Consider the following 6,000-nt stretch of genomic DNA (forward strand, 5'->3'; position numbering starts at 1 on the left):
AAAGGATGGTCAAATCCGCTGGGTCGCTGGTACATTCCAGCCAATGCTCCCTGCCCCCGGCAGAAATTTAGTTTACTTTAAAGTTACGGTATGGAATGAGGCCCTTTGGCCCACCGAGTCCACGCCGACCATTGATCACCCGTTCACACTAGCTCTATGTTATCCCACTTTCGAATCCACTCCCTACACGCTAGGGAGCAATTTACAGAGGGCCAATTACCTGGAGGAAACCCACGCGGTCACAAGGAGAAACATGCAAACTCTGTAAAGGTAGCACCCGAGGTTTGGATAGAACCTAGGTCTCTGACCCTGGTCATTTGCGCCATTATGCTGCCTTAAGCCCAATTTAAATTGGGTGACAGGCAAATTTTGATTTCATTTCAAAAATGATTCGCTTGAAAAAAATGGCCCAACCGTTCTAAGTGCCTATGTTATTCCTTGGAACGCAGGAGGATGAGGTGATCTTATAGAGGTGTAAATAATCATGAGAGGAATAGATTGGGTAGACGCACAGTCTTTTGCCCAGAGTAGAGGAATCAAGAACCAGAATAATTAGATTTAAGGTGAGGGGGAAAGATTTAATTGGAACATGAGGGGTAACCTTTCTACATAAAGGCTGGTGCATGTATGGAACGAGCTGCCAGAGGTTGTAGTTAAGGCAGGTAGTTAATGTTTAAGAAACACTTAGATAGGTAGATGGATAGGGCAGGCTTAAAGGGATATGGGCCAAATTCAGGCAGGTGGGACTAGTGTAGATAGGGCATGTTGGTCGGCATGGGAAAGTTGGGCCGAAGGGCCTGTTTCCATGCTGTACGTGTCATGATTGGAAAACTACACCTGGTCTTGGTTTCCTGCTTATGGAAAGGAATGTGCAACTGGAAAGCATCCTGTGTGGACTGACCAAAGTTGAGGCTTTGAGGCAAAGATAGGGTAGACAGTCAGAACCTTGTTCGCAGAGCGGAAATGTCCAACATTAGTGGGCATAGCTATTAGGTGATGGGGGTAAAGTTTAATGGGGATGTGCGGGACAAGTTTTTTTACAGAGTGGTGGGGTCCTGGAACACATTGCCAGGGATGGTGATGGAGTGAGATACGATGCTGGTGTTTAAGAGGCTTTTGGATAGGCATATGAAAGTGTAGGGAATGAGTTGAGCTTAGTTTATTTAGTTTATTGTCACGTGTACCAAGGTACAGTGAAAAGCTTTTGTTGCGTGTTAATCAGTCAGCGGAAAGACAATACATGAGTACAATTAAGCCATCCACAGTATACAGATACATGATGCAGGGGAATGGAGGGATATGAATCATGAACAGGCAGATGTGATCAGTTTAACTTGGCATTATGTTCAGCACAAACATTGTGGGCCGAAGGGCCTGTTCCTGTGCTTTACTGTTCTATGATCTGTGAGGCTATTTTTATTGGAGCACTGAAGGCCATTGAAGATTTAGTGCCATAAAAAGACACAAAGCGCCGAAGTAACTCAGCGGATCAGACAGCATCTCTGGAGGACATGGGTAGGTGACGTTTTAGGTCGGGACCCTTCTTAGACACCAGCATCTGCAGTTCCTTGTGTCTCGAAGATATAGTGCTGATGCCCAAATTAGTGCTAACAAGGACAAAGGAAAAAAATAATGACTTCCTCTAGTGATCTGGTTGGTTAGGCATTTAACGGCAAGTGGCCATCGATTTAAATCATCACTAAGAGAGCGAAGTGAAAGGTTCAAAGTTCTCTTGCCTCCGAGGATTGCTGATGCATTAAATACCTTCTCAGGAACTGGCTGAGACGGCAATCACTGCATCATTTCAGGAGAACACACGTGAATCAAGAAACAGTAGAAACAAGGTACTGCAGATGCTAGTTTACAAAATAGGCACAAAGTGCTGGAGTAACTCAGCGGGTCAGGTCGCATCTCTGGAGAACATGGAGAGCATTTTGGGATGGGATCCTTCCTCAGACTGATTAAGCGTCCTGACCCGAAACGTCACCTTTCCATGTCCTCCAGGGAAGCTGCCTGACTCGCCGAGTTATTCCAAAACTTTGTGTCCTTTTTTAAAATCAAGAAACAAATTGCTGGAGGAACCCATGCAGTATCTCAGGAGACAAAAGGATGGGTGGCGTTTTGGGTTAGAACTCTGCATCAGAATCTGACACAGGATCCTAGCCCAAAATGTGAACCCTCCACAGATGCAGCCTGACTCACTGAGTTCCCCCAGAAGATGTTTTTTTTGTTCTATATTCAAGCATTTGCAGTGTCTCTAATCACTGGCGACTCTTTGAAGCATAAAACGATGTACGGGGAATTATTTGTGGGTTGCCTGAAGAGAAGCAGTTACAGATAGACGCAAAGTGCTGGAGTAACTCAGCAGTAGGGTTGCCAACTGTCCCGTATTAGCCGGGACATCCTGTATTTTGGGCTAAATGGGTTTGTTCCGTACGGGATCGCCCTTGTCCGGTATTAGGCCTGGGGTCACTGTAGACCCGGACGCTGTAGGCCCCGATACGTTAGGCCCCGATGCTGTGGGTCCCAACAGTTTAGGTCCCAACACTCTAGGTTTCCGACATTTTAGCTCCGGACAGTCTAGGTCCTAAGGCCCGGGTGCCACCTAAGGGAGGTTGTGTAGCAACCCGCCTCCCAGCCCGGGCGGCCGCCATTGGTGGCGTGGGAGCATGTGGCCGCTGGCTGGGTGAGGTCACATGGGGCGTGGGGCGGTGATGTGACCTTGTCCCGCATTTGGGAGTGAGATAGTTGGCACCCTTACTCAGCGAGTCAGGCATTATTTCTGGAGGAAAGGGATGGGTGATGTTTCGGGTTGGGATCCTTCGTCAGGCTGTGCAGAACTCCCATCAGAGAGAGGCAGTTTAATCCAAGAGTTGACTCTGTGGTAAGTGTGTGTCTCATGAGTTTGCCACAGTTTGCACAGCTCACTGGAGGCCTCTGGTGGTCAAAGTTAGGTACTCCAGCTCTACTCCAAAGTCAGTCCAAAGAACTGTGATAAAACCAAGAGCACAATATGACAACATTTTGTCCTCCTTTAGAGCCATAGAGTCATACAGCTTGGAAACAGGCTGTTAAGCCCAACTTGCCCACACCGACCAACATGTCCCAACTACACCAATCCCACCTGCCTGCGATTGGCCTATATCCTTCGAAACCTTCCAAATGTTTCTTAAAACATTGCAATACCACCTATCTCAACTACCTCCGCAGGCAGCTCATTCCATACACCCACCACTTTTGTGTGAAAAAGTCACCCCTCAGGTTCCTATTAAATCTTTTCCCCTTCACCTTAAACCTTTGTCCTCTGGTTCTCGATTTCCCTACTCTGGGCAAGAGACTCTGTGCGTCCACCTGACCTATTCCACTCAAGACTTTGTACACCTCAAAAGATCACTCCTATTCCTCCTGTGTTCTAAGTAATAGAGTCCTAGCCTGCTCAACGTCTCCCTGGAGCTCAGGCCCCCCGAGTCCATGCAACATCATGCCCTGACATGAAACGTCATCTATCCATGTTCTCCTGAGATGCGGCCTAACTCTCTGAGTTACTCCAGGTCTGACGCTCTGTGCCATCTGCTGGAAACTATGGATTGATGCCACCCAATGTGGCAGCCAGCCAGATGTGGGCAGGCAGAGGCTGTTCGCAAGCAACCTGGTACATTTTGGAGGGAGCTCACACCAGTGAAGGGGGAGACCACAACATCCACGCAACTGAAGGAAGGACCGGTGGGCCGCGACCTGTAGAGGGAGCAGCCGAGCCCAGCACCTGCTCCTCCCCAAAGGACCGGAGAACCGGAGAGGAGGATGCAGCGAGATGAAAGAGCAAAGGGCCAGTAATAGAACCGTGGTCTTACCGTCTGCACCCTCAGGTTCAGCTGTGGGAGGCACCACAGGGCACAAGGGCTGAAGGTGGCCGGGCGAGGAGAGGGACGAAGGTTCGCTGGATGATCTGGATGGAGGTGATGGCTGCAGACCCTTCAGCCGCCTGGGGCTCGCCTGGATCGGGCGTCGTTCCAGGAGACCCAGCGCACGGACTTTGGTCTGGACAAAGTCTGGACTTTGAAAATGGTGCCAAAACCTGACGACTCTTGCATGCAGTCTCAGTGGACTATCTCTATGCACTTTGTACTAATCGGGGATTATGCTTAGGTATGACAATAGTTTACTAAACTGTTAGCAAAAAAAGATTTTCACTGTACATCTGTACCTGCGATAATAAAGAACCATTGAACCATTTAATCTGGGAATGGGGCAGGGAGAACACATGCATTTATTGGCCTCACAAATTATCGGCTATCCAGCACTGGTTCTGCAGTAAATCATTGATAGCTACGGTGTGTGTTTCAGCTTATTCCGGGCTTCCATCTGCTGGGGTCTGAAGGTCTGTCCTGGGTCCAGCGCATCGATGCAATCACGAAGAAAACCCATCAAAGCTCTACTTGCATAGATGATTGAGGAAATTTGGTTTGTCGCCAAATACTCTCTTTAACTCCTTCAGGTGTGCAGTAGGACACACATAAGGTTAGGCCGCATATGGACTAGTTGCTTCACAGCCTGGTTCAGCAACTCAAGCGGCCAGGAATGAAGTAGATTACAGATAGTGGTGGATGCTGCCCAGTCCATCACAAAGTATGAATGTGATGGCAACATTCATATAAATGGGATTACCAAAGCTTCATAAACAAGGTAAAGCAAAGTTATCAAATTTTATATTTAATTAATGTTTTCAATTAATGGTCTATAAAAATGGTATTGTGATCCTTTCCACATAATAGAATCCCAATTTAAAGTTACCATTGAAATTTATTAATGAATTTGTGCATGTGTGATCTATGTATAAAGACTTTCACTGTGCAGTGAAAGTATCAGTGAACCATAGGAGAATGTGATTATCCAGCAGTTCTTCTAATGTCCTGATTTTATCTTGTTTGCTGACCAGTTATCAGTATGGATAGAAATGAGTAATTGTAAGGGTAAAAAGACACTAATGGGAGTTATCTATAGGCCCCCAAACAGTAGCCTCGACATAGGGTGCAAGTTGAATCAGGAGATAAAATTGGCGTGTCACAAATGTAATGCTACGGTGGTGATGGGAGATTTCAACATGCAGGTAGACTGGGAAAATCAGGTTGGAAATGGACCCCAGGAAAGAGAGTTTGTAGAGTGCCTTCGAGATGGATTCTTAGAACAGCTTGTACTGGAGCCTACCAGGGAGAAGGCAATTCTGGATTTAGTGTTGTGTAATGATCCTGATCTGATAAGGGGACTAGAGGTAAAAGAGCCATTAGGAGGCAGTGATCACAACATGATAAGTTTTACTCTGCAAATGGAAAGGCAGAAGGGAAAATCGGAAGTGTCGGTATTACAGTATAGCAAAGGGGATTACAGAGGCATGAGGCAGGAGCTGGCCAAAATTGACTGGAAGGAGGCCCTAGCAGGGAAGACGGTAGAACAGCAATGGCAGGTATTCCTGGGAAAAATGCAGAGGTTGCAGGATCAATTTATTCCAAAGAAGCGGAAAGACTCTAAGGGGAGTAAGAGACACCTGTGGCTGACAAGGGAAGTCAGGGACAGCATAAAAATTAAGAAGAGGAAGTATAACATAGCAAAGAAGAGTGGGAAGACAGAGGATTGGGACTCTTTTAAAGAGCAACAAAAGTTAACTAAAAAGGCAATACGGGGAGAAAAGATGAGGTACGAGGGTAAACTAGCCAATAATATAAAGGAGGATAGCAAAAGTTTTTTTAGGTACGTGAAGAGAAAAAAACTAGTCAAGGCAAATGTGGGTCCCTTGAAGACAGAAACAGGGGAATTTATTATGGGGAACAAAGAAATGGCAGACGAGTTAAACCGTTACTTTGGATCTGTCTTCACTGAGGAAGATACACACAATCTCCCAAATGTTCTAGGGGCCGGAGAACCTAGGGTGATGGAGGAACTGAAGGAAATCCACATTAGGCAGGAAATGGTTTTGGGTAGACTGATGGGACTGAAGGCTGATAA

Source organism: Rhinoraja longicauda, chromosome 8 (genome assembly GCF_053455715.1).
Source record: "Rhinoraja longicauda isolate Sanriku21f chromosome 8, sRhiLon1.1, whole genome shotgun sequence".
Classification (NCBI taxonomy): domain Eukaryota; kingdom Metazoa; phylum Chordata; class Chondrichthyes; order Rajiformes; family Arhynchobatidae; genus Rhinoraja; species Rhinoraja longicauda.